Genomic DNA, 19,931 nt, shown 5'->3' on the forward strand with positions numbered 1-19,931 from the left:
TTTCTTCTATCCCTACTTCCTTGAGGGTTTTTATCAATAAAGGATGCCGTATTTTGTCAAATGCTTTTTCTGCAACTGTTGAGAGGATCATATGATTTATTAATGTGGTGTATCACACTGATTGATTTGCAGATATTGAGCCACCCCTGCAGCACAGGAATAAATCCCACTTGTTTGTGGTGAATAATTCTTTTAATGTACTGTTGGATTCAATTAACTAGTATCTTGTTGAGAATTTTTTCATCCATGTTCATCTGGGATATTGGTCTGTAATTCTCCTTTTTAGTGGGATCTTTGTCTTGTTTTGAAATCAAAGTAATCCTGTCCTCATAGAATGAGTTTGGAAGTTTTACTTCCATTTCTATTGTTTTGGAACAATTTGAGAAGAATAGGTATTAACTCTTCTTTAAATATTTAATATGGTTCCCCTGGAAGCCATCTGGCCATGGACTCTGGTTTTTGGGGAGGTTTTTGATTATCGATTCAGTATCTTTGCTGGTTATAGGTCTGTTCAGATTTTCTGTTTCGTCCTGATTCGGTTTTGGTAGTATATATGTTTCTAGGAATTTATCCATTTCTTCCAGATTGCCTAATTTGTTTGAAGATAATTCTTCACAATAGTCTCGTAATTATTTGTATTTCTGTAGTGTTGTTTGTGATCTCTCTTCTTTCATTACTGATTATATTTATTTGAGCCCTTTTTCTTTTCTTTTTGATAAGTCTGTCTAGGCATTTATCAATTTTGTTAATTCTTTCAAAGAACCAGTTCCTAATTTCATTGATCTGTTCTACTGTTTTTTTTTTTTATTTATTTCTATACCATTTATTTCTGCTCTAATCTTTATTATTTCCCGTCTCCTGCTGGATTTAGGCTTTATTTGCTGTTCCTTTTCTAGCTCCTTTAGGTGTAAGTTTAGGTTGTATTATTTGAGATTACTCTAGCTTCTTGATGAAGTATTGTATTGCTATATACCTCCCTCTTGGGACCGCCTTTGAGGTATCCCAGAGGTTTTAGATTGTCATGTTTTCATTTTCATTTGCTTCTATGTATTTTTTCATTTCTCCTTTAATTTCCTGGTTAACCCATTCATTCTTTAGTAGGATGTTCTTTAACCTCCATGTATTTGTGGCCTTTCTAAAATTTTTCTTGCACTTGACTTCAAGTTCCATAGTCTTATGGTATGCATGGTATGATCTCAATCTTTTTGTAGAAGTTGAGGCCTGATTTGTGACCCAGTATGTGATCTATTCTGGAGAATGTTCCATATGTATTCGAAAAGAGTGTGTACTCTGCTGATTTAGGATGAAATGTTCTGCATATATCTGTTAAGTCCATCTGGTGTAGTGTGTCAAACAAAGCTCTTGTTTCCTTGTTGATCTTCTGATTGGATGATCTGTCTATTTTTGTGAGTGGGGTGTTAAAGTCCCCTACTATTATTGTATTACTATCAATGAGTTTCTTTAAGTTTGTTATTAAGTGGTTTATATATTTGGGTGCTCCCAGGTTTGGGGGCATAAATATTTACAATTTTTAGGTCTTCTTGTTGGATAGACCCCTTTATCATGATATAGTGCCCTTCTTCATCTCTTGTCACAGTTTTTGGTTTAAAATCTAGTTTTTCTGATGTAAGTATGGCTATTGCAACTTTTTTTTGGTGTCCATTAGGATGATGAATGGTTCTTCACCCCCTCACTTTCCATCTGGAGGAGTTTTTGGGTCTCAAATGAGTCTCTTTTAGGCAGCATATAGATAGGGCTTTTTGTTGTTGGTGGTGGTGGTTTTTGTTTGTTCGTTTTTCTATCTGTCTGATACTCTTTGCCTTTTGATTGGAGCTTTTAGGTCATTTACAGAGGAATTATTGATAGATATGAATGTAATGTCATTTAGTACCTGTAAAGTCACTGCTCCTGTAAATTGTCTCTGTTCCTTTCTAGTCTTTGTTGCTTTTGGTTTCTCTTTCCCACTTGGAGTGTCCCCTTTAATTATTTCTTGCAGGACTGGTTTAGTGGTCACAAACTCCTCTAGTTTTTGCTTGTCTTGGAAACTCTTCATCTCTCTTTCTATTCTGAATGACAGCCTTGCCTGATAAAATATTCTCGGCTGCATAATTTTCCCATTTAGCATATTCAGTATTTTCTACCACGTTCTTCTGGCCTGTCAAGTTTCAGTGGACAGGTCTGCTGCTACCTTACATGTCACCCTTGTAGGTTAAGGACCTTTTGTTCCTAGTTGCTTTCAGAATTCTCTTTATCTTTGTATTTTGAAAGTTTCACTATGATATGTCATGATGTTGACATATTTTTGTTGATTTTGAGGGGAGTTCTCTGTGACTCTTGGACTTGAATGCTGGTTTCCTTCCCCAAATTAGGCAAGTTCTCAGCTATAATTTGTTCAAATAAACCTTCTGCCCCTCTTTCCCACTCTTTTTTTTCTGGGACTCCTATGATATGGATATTATTTCACTTTATGGAACCACTGACTTACCTAAGTCTACCTTTGTGATTTAATAGTTCTTTTTCCCTCTTCTTTTCATCTTTATTATTTTCCATAGTTTAAGCTTCCATATCAATCTCCAATTCATTCCTTTCCCAACAAATATATATCAAAAACTATAAGCCTGATTCCAAAGAAAAAGAAAGGGAAAAAGAAAGAAAAAGAAAAGAAAAAAGAAGCCTGATCAAAGAAAAATAAAAGAGATAAAAGAGAGAGGGAGAGAGAAAGGAAACGCAAAAAAACTAACAAACAAACAAAAAACCATAAGCCTGATTCCAAAAAACAAAAACATAATGAATGGTCCGATTTCCATGGTCACCTGCAGGTGACACTTTTAAGCACTGTATGATCAGTTGACTTGGTGCATGTGGGATACTGCCTATGCTGTTTTTTCTGGGGCAGAAGCCCACTGCTGTGCTGACTCAGAGTCAAATCTGCCCTAGTAAATACGCACTTGCCAGGCACAAAGAGGCAGGGTTTTGATGTAAGGGGCTCCTGCCTCTACGGGGGACCTCTGTATTGCTCTCTGCAGTCCCACCGTGTTGGTGGTGAGGGAGAAAATGGCGCTGCCCCATTCTCGTCTTCAGACAGGGGATCTCACACCCCCACTGTTCAGGAAGCCAGTACAGAATAATGAGGGCCATTAGCATGCCCTGTGCCACAGATCCTCCTGCATTTTATCGTTGGTGTGTGCTGGGATTTAAAACTCCAAATTTTGAAGAACCTGCACTATGGGGAAATGCTCCCTTCTCTGGAGTCGATCTTCCCCACCAGCTGTTTGTGGTGTCCTTTGTCCCAGAAAAACAGTCCCACGCCTGCACAGTGCCCGGAATCTATGGTGTAGCACAGAGAAAAGCAGCAACCAGGTTTTCCACCCTCTGCACATGCCTCTGTCCCCTGCCAATCAAAGGATACTTGCTGTCACTTGCAGGGTCTTTTGTTTTTGGAGAAGCAATATACCATCTTCCAAATGTACTCCAAGAAGAGGAGTATTCTCTCCCAGTGCTATCCAGGAGATCCCTATACCACTTTGTGTGTTCCTACGTCAACACCCTCCTCCCCAGGAGCACTTGCTACAGCTCCTTTCTTTCGAAAGTCACATACTTCCAAAACCTCAGAGTTTGAGCTATACATGCTCTTTGCAAAAAGTTTGTGACATTCAATACCCCTCATTCCCCAGTCCATCATCCAGAGATTTCTTTTTCTTGTGCGAGCCTGATAATGCACTTTTTCAACCCCTATCTCTTTCTCTTTCTCTCCCTTTTCTCTCCATGAAGAAAGGGCTCCCTATCCTTATGGCACCATAGTTTTTTTCCCTCTGCCAGTTCCTTTCCATGTACCTCCCACCTGTCATGCTGTCTCCTTCCAACCATGGAGATCCTTCTCCCAGTCTTCAGATCAATTTCCTGGATGTTCCAAGTGATCTGACCCCAATATAGCTGTATTCAGAGACAAAGAAAGCCCAGGGTCCCCCTACCTCTCTGCCATCCTAACCCTGTGATTTTTTTAAATATTCTTCTACATGCAGGAAAACCCTGAAGATAAAACAAAACTAGAATTGTTCATCCAAGTTCTGGCTTTGTCAGAATATTGTATAAGAGCTAATTAGCCAAACATTTGTTTGTCTTAATATTATTAGAACTTGGATATGAAGTACTGTGATTGGAATTAGATCCTAAGATTATATGTTCATGTATAGAAGAGAGAGATCAGGTCTTCTGATGGCCACAGCACAAGAAACAGACTCCATAAACCACAAACATGATCTGAGTATGCCCCTTTGGAAAGGCAATCATATGAAGTAATATATTGAAATGGGACCCAATAAATATTTTTTGGATGAATGAATAAATAAAACCTAAAGAGCTCTTGACTAATTAAATTTATTCCTATGTTATTTTTTTATAAACAACATGTAAATTAATTACTCTAATTCTTATGTGATAAGCTCCATGAAAAGTGTACTGTAGGATTATCTACACTACATATATAATAGCTTCATTTTTAAAAAGTTACAGATAAGCACTATAATGTTGAAAGCAGAGTCACAATTACTCTTCCTCATATATCTTATAATGTCTGATACAGGCATTTCTGCTACAACTAAATGTACAACAAAATTACTGAAAAATTTTGTGTTCTGCAAATTTACAATCTAAAAATATCAGGGCTAATGACTAAAATGTTTTTGGAATAGTTCAAACACTATGTGATTATAAATCCATTACATTAAGAAAAACAATAATTATCCTAAAAGAAATACTAGCATAGTTAAAACATGTTAACTTTCTAGTGGATACAAAAATACTCAGAAAACATAAACTTTACACGTTTAAAAAGATAAGTGGCTCTCATGAAGAATGTAGGCTGCTGAGTTGTGGAAAGCAAGGCAAAATACTCAAAAGAGGAGACAGATCTTCAGAAAAGTCCAAGGAGGCCAAACACAGCTTCCAGAAAGAAAATGGCATGAATGCGCTTTGTGTATGTTGTATGCTCTTCTTCATTGCTACTTGATGGTGCCAAATATTAATGAATTGGGACAAACAGTATGTGAACCAAAATGATATTTGCATTACCTTAACTTTGTTCCTTGTTCACCATTTATATACAAGCTAATCAGCATTATGGAAACGCTCATTGTAGCAGTACATAATCTACTTTGTCCTTAAAGTGTATTGATGTGTATTTGCTAATTTTCTCTCTGATAGAGACTAGCACATATTTATTTATTTATTTATTTATTTATTTATTTATTTATTTATTTATTTTAAAATTTTATTTATTTATTTGACAGAGAGAGAGATAGCCAGCGAGAGAGGGAACACAAGCAGGGGGAGTGGGAGAGGAAGAAGCAGGCTCCCAGCAGAGGAGCCTGATGTGGGGCTCCATCCCAGAACACGGGGATCACGCCCTGAGCCGAAGGCAGATGCTTAATGACTGAGCCACCCAGGCTCCCCAAGACTAGCACATTTTTAGACATTAAATGAAGGCAATTTTGTTTCACCAAAGAAAAAAACATGAATTTTATTTTATTGATACTATACCAGTTTATTTATTTATTTATAAAGATTTATTTAGATTTATTTATTTGAGAAAGAGTGAGAGAGAGAGAGCACGAGTGGGGAAAGAGGCTGAGTGAGAGGGAGAAGCAGACTCCATGCTGATCATGGAGCCCAATGTGGAGCTTGATCCCAGGACCCTGAAGTCATGACCTGAGCCAAAGTCAGATGCTTAACTTACTGAGCCACCGAGGTGCCCCAATACTATATTAATTTCAATATTAAATAAAACAAAACTTTTTTTTTTTTGCCCAGCCTTAGAAAAGACTTCCAGAAACCGGAACTGAGAGGAATGAAAATTATAATTTTTAATGTTGTGCTTAGGCTACAATGTTATTTTCCTATTAAGAAATCATTAGCAAATAAAATTGATAATATTTCTAGGTCAATTACTTGTTTTTATAAAGACATTTCATATTCATCTGACAAGACACTAGAATAAGGAATGATAAAAGCATAGGCTTCAATGACAGTTACATGATTAACTCTAAATAGAAAAGTTCCTTAGGAAAAAAAATTGACTTTTTTTGGATTTTATAATATCAGGTTTTTTTTTTAACTTCTTTATTGGTAGCGTAGAAACACTTCTGATTTCCATTATGTATTCATTTTTTTCTAGGTATTCTATTTTCCAGTCTCCCCAAATTTCTACCTCACTATCTTTCATTCTCAATTTATAAATTCATTTGTCTTAACCACTGAATGTATATCTGATGAGTAGGTTTAGCAATACGTTTTCAGTTAAGTTTGAATGGTAGAAGAAAAACAAACAAAAAGGAAAATCTTTTCTCAGTTTTAAAATGATGAGCATAAATTCTTAATTGACCAAAGAAAAATTTTTGTAAGATTTTATTTATTTATTTATTTACTTATTTATTTGAGAGAGAGAGAGCATGAGGGGGGAAGGGTCAGAGGGAGAAGCAGACTCCCTGCTGAGCAGGGAGCCCGATGCGGAACTGAATCCTGGGACTCCAGGATCATGACCTGAGCTGAAGGCAGCCGCTTAACCAACTGAGCCACCCAAGTGCCCAAATTGACTAAAATTTTTAAAGTTCATTCTCATTTTAAACAAATTGTTGCCATATGCATTTTACATAAAATTATTTTCATTTGCTATGGGAAATCTATGCAATATTTTATTTATTTATAATTATTAATAATCTTAGTAGTACTTAGTAATAAATCCCCCATACATAAATTCATCACATGATTTAATATATGGGTGGGAAAATTAGATTTACGAGGTAGCTATACAGTAAGTTTTTTCATATACTTCTTTCATGCTACACAGTACTTTAGTGCTTTTCTTCCATCATTTTCTCACCCCAGCTTTACCAGTGTTTTATTTTAGTTGGTAAATATTTATAAATGTAGCATAGCTAAATCATTTTCCAAAGACATATGAGTATTTTCGCATGCACCCTCTTTAATATATTCAGAATACTTTTTACATGTATACTTACATATCTGTAAGTAGCATCCGTAACTGATTTCTTTTCTATATTGGGAATTTTCCCTAAAAGACTAAATATGTAAACAATAGTCATAGTACAATTTGTAATTCTCTTCTTCAAGAACGATGTATGGATTAGGGATGGATAAAGGCATTCAGAACAATTCACACTGTAAGATCAGAGAAGATACAGAAAACAACCAATTTTATACTTTCTCAAATTAAGTAAGTCAATTTCAAGGAATTTTGGTGCAGTGGCCTTAGTTCAATTTCTTTGAAAAAGACAAGTTTTTTTGATTAGGCATCATAGTCAGGGGCAAAGCCAAAAAAAGTGTCAGTTGATTTTGTAAGAAATACTATAGAGAGTGAGTCACAACTTCAGCTGAAGGTTAGTCAATACAAATGAAGCAAATGTTTGGAGGTATGGTCTCTTATGTGAAGACAGAGGAGGAAGTAATACTTTAATTTGTGTTATGAAAGTCTCTCAGATTATTTTATTCTGTTTGTTTCTTAAATATTTAAAGTAAAAACAAATACATTAAATATATTTTTCTCAAATTTCTTCCTATGAAATGTGTTCACTCCTATACCAAAGGGTAATTTGACCAAATGTGTACATGAATTCTATTAGTGAATAGCAAATGACAGGGGATCATTTTATAGCTTAAATTCATTAACAAAGACTTTAGATTCCAATATTCTGGTTTCAAACTTAGGCTTTACATTATATGACTGTTTAAACTTGGATCAGGTACTTCATCTCCCGGATACTCAGTTTTCTTATTGTAACCACAAATAACAGCAACAACAACAACAAAATGTTACTAATAGTAATTACCATGTATGTTTTGAGAGTAAAATAACTTGGTAATAGCAGTAATACTTTCATAATGCTGAGTATTTTCCAGAAGCTGATTTGTGTATATTGTGTGTGTATGCATGTGTATGTCTCTTTAATTTTCCTAACAACCCTATAAGTAGGTACTATTATTTGCTCCAATGTGCAGATATTGAAATTAATAAGAACTGTCCAGTCTCAAACAACCAGTATTTAGAGAAGCAGGAAGGGAACATAAAAATCTTGCTCCAAAGTCTGTCAAGTTTCCCACCAGAAAACTAATTTTATTAAGGAATTTGCCTATGCCAGAAAAATGTTAAGTACTTAATAAATGTTGGTTCAAAAGATCAGGATAAGACAGAAGAATTCTGGGAACATGGTAATCTGATCATATTTTTCTCTCTCTCTACTTCCTCCTTCAATCCATTTTTCTTTCCTGATTCAGAGGACTCCAGGGCCCTTGGCAGCCTCATGCATGGGAAAACTTGGGTTCTGAGGGATTTTATGCCAATATAATGGTGTACTCAGTGTGCTGATCCAAGAATTAAAAGATGGAAGGCAGCAGATCCTGGAAGGGCTGACCATCAGAGATCTGTACCTTCCCAGCTGATACCACCGTTGTTGTTGTTGTTGTTGTTGTTGTTGTTGTTGTTACTATTATTTTTACTTTATTTCAAGGTTTTGCGTGTGTGTGTGTGTGTGTGTGTATGTTTGTGTTGGTGCCAGTTTTATTTTACTGGGTTTGTATTTATTCTAATTATGAGAGACTGGAGTTACTTAGGTCATTTGTAATTTCCCTTAGTTGACTCACTGGGGCTCACTTAGGTCTGATAGATGACATTGGTAAAACAGATGGTCAGAGGCAAACTGTTTCTATATATGCCTTATTTCCTGCACACACACACACGCACACACATACACACACACGCATGCACATGCACACACACACACACTTCACTTGAAATAATAGAGTAACTGAATAAATGGAATATAAGTGCCAAATGAGATATCTTGACATGGAAGGCAAATAGTATATGGGAAATTCTAATACTGTAATTTTTTTAAGTCAAAGCTAAGAAGTACTTAGTGTAAGACACGTTATTATTTTGTGTAATGAATCCTAAGGAAGAATAACTCTTTCCATTTAAACTGTGACATGTCATCAATTGTAAGATTTATTCCAATTTCAAATAGGTTAAAATCCAAAAAAATGTCTAAGACCAAATAACATGTGGTAATGTGTTAGCATTATCTTTTTTAATTGATTGCAGAGTGACATAGGAATTTATGGACAGGAATGAAGAAAGGAGGACAAGTTTTTCAAAAGTTTCAGTTGAGAAGAAAGATTTAAGGAGGAAAGTGATAATATTTTAAAAGTTTCAATTTAAGATAACTAGAACATCTTACTGGTGAAAACTGTATTTGGACTACAGAAAGAGTTAGAATCTTATTTTGACGTAATAGTAGACTGTGTAATTAATAGATATAGAAAAAGAGAAATAAACTTTAAAGTAATGGAGAAACTGTAGTAAATCTACCAAATCACACATGGAAAAATTGAAAGTACAGCAATTTTTCTAATTGGCATGTTTTTTTCTTAAAAGGGAGAACAATAATATAAAATAAGATTATATGAGCATAAATAAGTTTAATCACACATAAATTATGTTAAAAAGTATAATTTGAAATAAATGTAGATAAACTAGATTTTATAATTAAAGACATAAACTGAGTGATTACAATAAAATAAAACTGAACAAATACATAATATTTTCCTTTTACAAAGAAAACATGTGAAAGACATGATCCAAAAATTTGATCTTACTGGAAAAGAGTTAAGATGGCAGAGTAGTAAGAGGACCCCATGCTTGCCTCATCCCTCCAACACAGCCAGATAAATATCAAATCATTCTAAACATCCAGGAAATTGACCTGAGGACTGAGAGAACAAACAGCACAACTAGAGGGAGAAAAGAGGCCACATCCTTGAGGGTAGGAGACAGGGAGAAGTGATTTGAGGGAGAAAAAAGAACCACCTGTGCTGTACAAAGGAGGGAGCCCTGATCAGGGAGAGGAGAGAGAAGAGACAGAGAGTGAAAAGAGTGCAGGGCATTGCACAATAAAAACACTTCTCCAAAATCATTGACAGGGAAAACCAGCAGGGCTGATTATTGCAAGTTTTTACAAGAGCAGACTTCAAAGACTAAACATTTAGAAGTCCACACCATTATGGGGAGGAGCCTGGTGGGTGTAGAGATGCTCCTGTGGAGAAGGAGAGAAGAGGCCTGGTGGCAGAAAACGTGGTCTGAGAGTTACCTGGATCACACTGGGAGAGACAGTTCACCTTCTTGGAATGCACTTGGGAGAGGTGGCACTGACTCTTTGGGGACAGAAGAGTCAGTGGGCACCATTGAGCTACTCCATTTATTAGCATTAGAGCAGAGGCGGCTGCTGAGGACAGCCAACTTGGATGAGGGCTTTTGCTGTGCTCTAACACAAACTCCAAGTCCCTCCACCATAGTGCACCTGCCCTTCTGGGAGAAACCAGCACAGGCCACAGTGTGGTAGATCCTCCCCCTGAAGATCAGCATGAGTCTGTGCCATGCCACGTCCCTAAAATTTGGAGTTTTGAAACCTAGCCAGTGCACCTGAGATAAAACACAGGAGCACTGTGCCACCAGATGGGCAGACAGATCTGACACAGATAGGGTGAAGGCAGAGATCTGACAAAAGCCTGGGACACAAGAGGGGGGATTGTTTACTCTTCTGTGAGAACATCCTGAATAGCAGCAGATATGACTCCCCTCTTTGACGATGAGAGAGCTGATTGATGTCATTTTCCCCTTATCCATCAGCATGGGTGGACTTCATTGAGCAGCACAGCCCCCAAAAGTGGAGGCATGAGCTACTTACACCAAGCCCTCCTTCTGCCAGTGCTTCTGAACTAGGGCAAGTGTGCCTGAGAGTCAGAGAAGCAATGGGCCTCTCCCCCAGAAAATCTGCCAAACCACCAGCACATACCAGGTCTACTGACCATAGAGTGCTGCAAAGCTTAAGCTGTAGGGGAAATAGGACCTAGCATCTTTTTTTTTCCTTAAGATTTTATTTATTTATTTATTTATTTATTTATTTATTTATTTATTTGAGAGAGAGTGAGAGAGCAGGGGGAAGAGTGGAGGGAGAAGGACAAGTAGAATCGGTACTCAGTGCAGAGCCCAACTTGGGGCTTGATCCCATGACCTTGAGATCATGACCTGAGCTGAAATCAGGAGGCAAATGCTTGACTGACTGAACCACCCAGGTACCCCAGGACCTAGCCTCTTTTAATAACCAGACCAAAATTCACCTAGTAAACAAACTGGATAAGATCCAGATATTCCCCCTGCAGGCAAGAAAAAACTCTGCAGATGACTGACCTGAGGGAAAGAGCAGCCCAAACGCAGCAGCAGAGTGCACACAGCATATACCAGAAAGACTTCCTGAAGCACCAGGCCCCAAACAATAGAGGGCCTCTTCTTAATATAACCACTGCTTTCAGGAGCAGAAAACATAACAGGCTTTCCTAACACAAAGAAGACAGAGACATAGACAAAATACCAAGAAGGAGGAATTCACCCCTAAATAAAAAACAAGTGAGGTCACAGCCAGGGACCTAATCCAAACAGATATAAATAACATGTCTGAACCAGAATTTAAAACAACAATCATAAGGATACTAGCTGAGCTTGAGAAAATCATGGAAGACATCAGGGAGTCCCTTACCACAGAGATAAAAGACCTAAAAACTAGTCAGGCTGAAATAAAAAATGGTATAACTGAGATGCAAAACTGACTGGATGCAATGAACACAAGGATAGAAGAAGCAGAGGAATGAATAAGTAATAAAGAAGATAAAATTATGAGAAATAAGGAAGCTGAAAAGAAGAGGGAAAGAAAAATATTGGATCACGAATATAGGCCTAGGGAACTCAGCAACTCCATAAAGTGTAATAACATTCATATCATAGAGTCCCAGAAGAAGAAAGGGAAAAGGGGGCAGAAGGTTAATTTGAGTAAATTATAGCTGAAAACTTCCCTAGTCTGGGGAAGAAAAGAGACATCCAAATCCAGGAGTCACAGAGAACTCCCATCAAAATCAACAAATGCAGATCAACACCAAGACATACTGTAGTAAAGTTTGCAAAATACAGAGATAAGGAAAGAATCCTAAAAGCAACAAGGCAAAAGAAATCCCTAAGCTACAAGGGAAGACACGTAAGGTTAGCAGCAGATCTCTCCACAGAACGTGGCAGGCCAGAGGGAGTTGATTATATCATGATAAAGGGGTCTATCCAACAAGAAGACCTAAAAATTGTAAATATTTATGCCCCCACACCTGGGAGCACCCAAATATATAAATCACTTAATAACAAACTTAAAGAAACTCATTGATAATAATACAATAATAGTAGGGGACTTTAACACCCCACTCACAAAAATAGATCATCTAAGCAGAAGATCAACAAGGAAACAAGAGCTTTGACTGACACACTACACCAGATGGACTTAACAGATATATGCAGAACATTTCATCGTAAACCAGCAGAGTACACTCTTTTCGAATACACATGGAACATTCTCCAGAATAGAACACATACTGGGTCACAAATCAGGCCTCAACTTCTACAAAAAGATCGAGATCATACCATGCATATTTTCAGACCACAAGGCTTTGAAACTTGAAGTCAACCACAAGAAAAATTTTGGAAAGACTGCAAATACGTGCATGTTAAAGAACAGCATCTAAAGAATGAATGGGTTAACCCGGAAATTAAAGGAGAAATGAAAAAATACATAGAAGCAAATGAAAATGAAAATGCGACAGTCCAAAACCTTTGGGATGCAGTGAAAGTGTCCATAAGAGAGGATAGATATAGGAACATAGGCCACCTCAAGAAGCCAGAAAAGTCTCAAGTATGCAACCTAACCTTACACCTAAAGGAGCTAGAAAAGGAACAGCAAATAAAGCCTAATCCAGTAGAAGGGAAATAATAAAGATTAGAGCAGAAATAAATCATATAGAAACAAAATAACTCCAGTAGAATAGATCAGTGACACCAGGAGCTGGTTCTTTGAAAGAATTAATAAAATTGATAAACCCATAGCCAGACTTATCAAAAAATATAGGAGAAAGGACCCAAATAAATAAAATCAGGAATGCAAGAGGAGAGATCACAAACAACACTACAGAAACACAAACAACTATAAGAGAATACTATGAAAAATTATATTCAAACAATTAGGCAATCTGGAATAAATGGATAAATTCCCAGAAATATATAAAACTACCAAAACTGAAACAGGAAGAAATAGAAAATTTGAACCGACCCATAGCCAGCAAAGAAATTGGTCAGTAAATAAAAATCTCCCAACAAACAAGGTCCAGGGCCATATGGCTTCCCAGGGGAATTCTACAAGATATTTTAAAGAAGAGTTAATACCTGTTCTTCTCAAACAGTTCCAAAAAAATAGAAATGGAAGGAACACTCCAAACTCATTCTGCAATTCCATCATTACCTTGACTTGAAAAGGAGACAAAAGACCCCACTAAAAAGGAGAATTACAGGCCCATGTCCCTGATCAACATGGATGCAAAAATTCTCAACAAAATGTTAACAAATGAATCCAATAGTACATTAAAATCAATCAAGTGGGATTTATTCCCAGGCTACAAGGATGGTTTAATATTCCCAAATCAATCAACATGATACACCACATTAATAAAGGGTAAGAACCGTATGGTCTTCTCAATAGATGCAAAAAAAAAAAAAAACCCACATCCATTCTTGATAAAGTACAGTATCCATTCTTGGTAAAAACCTCAACAAAGTAGGAATAGAGGGAACATACTTCAACATCATGAAAGCCATATATGGAAGACCCACAGCTATCCATTCTTGATTAAAAAAAAAAAAAGCCTCAACAAAGTAGGGGTAGAGGGAACATACCTCAACATCATGAAGGCCATATATGAAAGACCTACAGCTAATATCATCCTCAGTGGGGAAAAACTGAAAGTTTTCCCTCTTAGTCGGGAACAAGACAGGGACTTCCACTGTCACCATTGTTATTAACATAGTACTGGATGTCCTAGCCTCAGCAATCAGGCAACAAAAAGAATTCAAAGGCATCCAAACCATAAAAGAAGAAGTCAAACTTTCACTCTTCACAGATGACATGATACTCTATGTAGAAAACCTGAAAGACTTCAACAAAAAATTGCAAGCACTGAAACACAAATTCAGGAAAATTGCAGGATATAAAATAAATGTACAGAAATATGTTTCATTTCTATACATTAATAAGAAGCAATAGACAGAAAAATCAAGGAATCTGTCCCATTTACAATTGCGCCAAAACCCATAAAATACCTAGACATAAACCTAACCAAAGAGGTAAAAGATCTGTCCTATGAAAACTATGGAACACTTCTGAAAAAAATTGAAGTCAGAAAGAAATGGAAAAACATTCCATACTTATGGATTGGAAGAACATTGCTAAAATGTTCTATACTACCCAAAAGAATCTGCACATTTAATGCAATCCCTGTCAAAATGCCACCAGCATCTTTCACAGAGCTAGAACAAACAATCCTAACATTTGTATGGAACCACAAAAGACCCCAAATAGCCAAAGCAACCTTGAAAAAGAAAAGCAAAGCTGGAGGCATCACGATTCCAGACTTCAAGCTCTATTACAAAGCTGTAGTCCTTAAGACAGTATGGTATGCCACAAAAACAGACACATAGATCAATGGAACAGAATTGAAACCCAGAAATGGATCCACAACTATATGGTCAACTAATCTTTGACAAAGCAGGAAAGAATATCCAATGGAAAAAAAGGCAGCCTTTTCAACAAATGGTATTGGGGAAACTAGCCCACTACATGCAGAAGAATGAAACTAAACCACTTCCTTACACCATCTACAAAAATAAAATTAAAAGGGATGAAGGACCTAAATATGAGACTGTAAATCATGAAACTACTAGGTATTTACCCAAAGGATAAAAAAATTCTGATTTGAACGGACACATGCCCCCCAATGTTTATAGCAGCATTATCAACAATAGCCAAATTATGGAATGAGCCTATACATCCATTAGTGAATGTATAAAGAAGAGATGGTACATATAGAGAATGGAATATTACTCATCCATCAAAAGAATGAAATCTTGCCATTTGCAATGACGTGGATGGAGCTAGAGTGTATTATGCTAAACAAATTCAATCAGAGAAAGACAAATATATGATTTCACTCTTGTGGAATTTAAGAAACAAAACAGATGAATTTAGGGGAAAGAAGAAAAGAGAGACGGAGGCAAACCATAAGAAACTCTTATTAGAGAACAAACTGAGAGTTGTTGGAAGGGAAATGGGTGGGGAATGGGCTAAGTGAGTGATGTTTATTAAGGAGGGCGCTTTTGTAATGAGCACTCCATGTTATATGTAATTGATGAATCACTAAATTCTACTCCTGAAACCAATATTACACATGTTATCTAACTAGGATTTAAATAAAAAGTTAAAAAAATTAAAAAATAAATCGCAAAAAAAAAATTTGATCTTACTGAGGTAATACATGATTTGGCATCTTTTTACCATATAATTTTTATTTTCAAGTTTAAAAGCTATGCATAGGAGCTGAAAATATAATTATAGCCTTTGTCTGGAAATTGCCAAAGAGTTTGGTGGATCTGAATAGTTAATTCAGGAATAAATTCTACAATCTGTATGTTTATTTAATAAATAAAAATGCCAATGTCCATTTCAGTAAGAAAAAAGATGAACCATTGAATAATTGTGTTGATACATTTGATTATCTGAAAGAAGAAAATAATATGCTTATATGTCACACAACATAAGATACAGTGCTGATGAGTAAACCTAAAATGTTAAAAAAAATACAAAAACATCTTATCAGGAAATCAAAGAGATTGTTTTTACAATATAGGAGCAGAGGAAACCTTCTCAACCAAGACTAGAATCCTAGATATTATCAGAGAAAAACACAGTCGTATTAAAATATATAATATTTAAATGTTTGCATAGTAAAATATACCTTAAGGAAAATCATAAGAGATACTAGAGAATTTAAGAAAAATATTTATAATGCTAATAACATGTGTTAAACATTTAACATATACAAGATATATTAAATGCACAATGAAAACACAAATAGTTCAATATAAAGTTGTGCAAAAAATATGAATTTAAAAATTATAGAAATTCTCAGTGAATGCAAGAAAAGATGTTCAACTTTACCAATATTTAGCACAACATTAATTAAACAAAATTAGCAAAAATTTAGAAAAACATTAGATTCTAATTCTGCCAGGAATTTTTATGTGACAGAAATATAAAAAAATAAAGATGTGTAATAATATCTATAAATAATCAAAACATATATGCATTTTTCCTATTTAGTTTTTATTTAATATTTTTTAATATAGTTGACACAATGTTACTTTAATTTCAGGTGTAAAACATAGTGTTTTAACAAGTTTATACATTATGCTATGCTAACCACAAGTGTAGCTACCATTTGTCCCCATACAAAGATATTCTTTGACCAAGCCATCTCTTTTGATGAACCTGTGCCTACAAATAAACCATATATATATATATATATATATATATATATGAGTATTTATACACACAAATTTATTATAGCGTTTATACTGGAAAAAAATAGAAGTTAGAAAAAGGTAATGAATAATACTATGTCAAATCAATCAGATCAGATATTATGTTGAGTAACAATTTATTATTTAATAACATTAGATCACATTATTGAAGGGAATGGATTAGAGTTCTACCAGCCATCCTGGAAGAATTTCCACTAAATTGTGTTGAATGAGAATATGAACTTGTGTATATAAGTGTGTGTGTGTGTGTGTGTGTGTGTGTGTGTGTACTGCATAGGAGTGTGTATGTGTATATATATATATATCATATATATATGATATATATGATATATATATCAGTATAGGAGCATATGAATCATAGAAAAACCATTTATTGAAAGGAGATATTCTAGATTGTTAACATGGATTATGTTGAGGTGGGTGTTGGAGAGGTCTGGCTGGAGGTAGTAGAAGCTAAAGAAGATGGTGTGGTCTATACTCTGTTGTCTTCTCAATGTTTAGTTTTCAATTTAGTGGCTGAAACTGTTGTACACTAATTTTCTCACCAACCATTATGGCTAAGGTAGAGGCACATGACCCAATCTCAGATAATAAATCAAAGGGAAATTTAAGATGGCAGATTTTGTGTTTTGTTTTTTGGGTTTAAGATTATTTATTTATTTATTTATTTATTTATTTATTTATCTATTTATTTATTTATTTGCCATAGAGAGAGCACAAGCAGGGGGAGCTGCAGGCTCCCTGCTGAACAAGGAGCCCTATGTTGGACTCAATCCCAGGACCCTGGGATCATGACCTGAGCCGAAGGCAGACACTTAACTGACTGAGCCATGCAGGTATCCCTAAAGTGGCAGATTTTGAAATTATTTTCTTCACTGTTAAGAGCTTCATAGGAGGAAGTGCTCATCTTTTTTCAGGAGTTGATGTGACACCAGGAACTGCTGTAGTCATGTTGATGTTGTAACCGTTAGGGGAGAAAGTGACATCACTGTGAAATAAGAGCAGAGGAGGAAGATGGGGAGAAAATATCAATGAAACAATTAAGTTAACCCTGGAACCTGTCCTGTCTCTGGTGTCCCTGTTATGTGACTTGATAAATAGTCTTATTATTTAAATCTCTTTCAATTGACTGCATATAAAAACAAAATAAATGTTTCAGCAGGAATAAAGTGTAAAGGAAAAGGGAAATATATGAAATGATTAGTATATTAGGCATTATTTTTACATTATAAATATGTATGCATATATAAATACAAAATTGAAATGGTATTATTTTTATCACCATTTAATAGAACTAGACCACTAAAATAATTGCTATCAATAGCAGGATAAATCAGAAGATAATTTCAAGGGGTGCCTGGGTGGCTCAGTCGTTAAGCGTCTGCCTTCAGCTCAGGTCATGATCCCGGGGTCCTGGGATCGAGCCCCGCATCGGGCTCCCTGCTCAGCAGGAAGCCTGTTTATCCCTCTCCCTCTGCTCGTGTTCACTCTCTTGCTGTGTCTCTGTCAAGTAAATAAAATCTTTAAAAAAAAAGATAATTTCAAATAATATATTCAGTTTAAAGATTTTCTAAATGATTATCTAGAAAATACTGGCTAGTGATCAGCTTCTTTTTTTTTTTCAATCTCAAATGTTTTTACTTCCCTTCCTGGTGCTATTTGAAACTACATTTCTCGAGCTTTCTTGCACTCTGGTTTCCAGATAGTTTGAGTCATAAGCTTCCACTGGTGGAACATTTGAGGATGGAAGGAAGGGGAGAGCCAAAGTATTCCTCTTTGTATCTTTGCCTCTTGTGATGCTTTCAGTAGTGGATGCATCTTCTTCATGGCCCCAGTTCCCATTCACTAGCCCCCTTCTAGTTTTAACACCTGCTGTAGTTTCTGGGCTATGGAAAATCTTCCCACCCTTGTTGTATCTAACCTGTTGGCTGACTACATTGACTGCATCCTTTATTTTAAAATTCCAATGCCTAGACCATATTAAGACTAATTATATCAGAATTTCTGGGGCAAATTCTAGGCATCTTATTTTAATGTCTCCTAATGCTGTAGCTCTAGAGGTAGTTGTAGTTTTTTTTTTTTTTTCAAATTTTTACTTAAATTCTGGTTAGTTAACATAGAGAGTAATACTGGTTTCAGGAGTAGAGTTTAGTGATTCATCACTTACATATAACACCCAGTTCTCATCATAACAAGTGCCCACCTTAGTACTCGTCACCCATGTAGCCCACCCACCTACTACCATCAACCCTCAGTTTATTCTCTATCATTAAGAGTCTTCTACAGTTTACTTCCCGCTCTTTTTTTTTCTTCCCTCCCCATATGTTCATCTGTTTTGTTTCTTAAATTCCACACAAATGAAATCACATGGTATTTATCTTTCTCTGACTTATTTCACTTAGCATAATATACTCCGGCTCTATCCGTGTTATTACAAATGCCAAGATTTCATTTTTTTTTTTATGGTTGAGTATATTCCCTTGTGTATATATACTGCCTCTTCTTTAACTGTTCATCAGTTGATAGACATTTGGGCCCTCCCATAGTTTGACTATTATTGATAATGCTGCTATAAACCCCAGGGTGCATATATCCCTTCAAATCTGTATTTTTGTATCCTCTGGGTAAATATCTACTAGTGCAATTGCTGAGTCATAGGGTAGTTCTATTTTTAACTTTTTGAGGAACCTCTATCCTGTTTTCCAGAGCAGCTGCACCAGTTTGCATTCCCACCAACAAAGCAAATGGATTCCCCCTTCTCTTCATCCTCACCAATGTGTGTTGTTTACTGTGTTGTTAATTTTAGCCATTCTGACAGGTATGTGGTGGCATCTCATTGTGGTTTTGATTTGTATTTCCCTGATGATGAGTGATGTTGAGCATCTTTTCATGTATCTCTTAGCCATCTGGATATCTTCTTTGGAAATATGTCTGTTCATGTCTTCTGCACATTACTTAACTGGGTTGTTTTTTGGATGTTGACTTTGATAAGTTCTTTATAGATTTTGGGTATTAACCCTTAATCAGATATGTCATTTGCAAATATTTTCTCTCATTCCATAGATTGCCTTTTAGTTTTGTTGATTGTTTCCTTCACTGTGCAGAAGCTTTTAATCTTGATGAAGTCCCAATAGCTCATTTTCACTTTTGTTTCCCTGCCTTCTGGCAACGTGTCTAGTAGGAAGTTGCTATGGCCAAGTTCAAAGAGGTTGCTGCCTGTGTTCTCCTCTAGGATTTTGATGGATTCCTGTCTCACATTTAGGTCTTTCATCCATTTTGAGTTTATTTTTGTGGATGGTGTAAAGAAGTGGTTCAGTTTCATTCTTCCGCATGTAGCTTTCCAGTTTCCCCAATACCATTTGTTGAAAAGGCTGTCTTTTTTCCATTGGATATTTGTTCC

The sequence above is a fragment of the Ursus americanus genome, chromosome 10, assembly GCF_024610735.1.
Source record: "Ursus americanus isolate L20-20 chromosome 10, mUrsAme1.1.p, whole genome shotgun sequence".
Lineage (NCBI taxonomy): Eukaryota > Metazoa > Chordata > Mammalia > Carnivora > Ursidae > Ursus > Ursus americanus.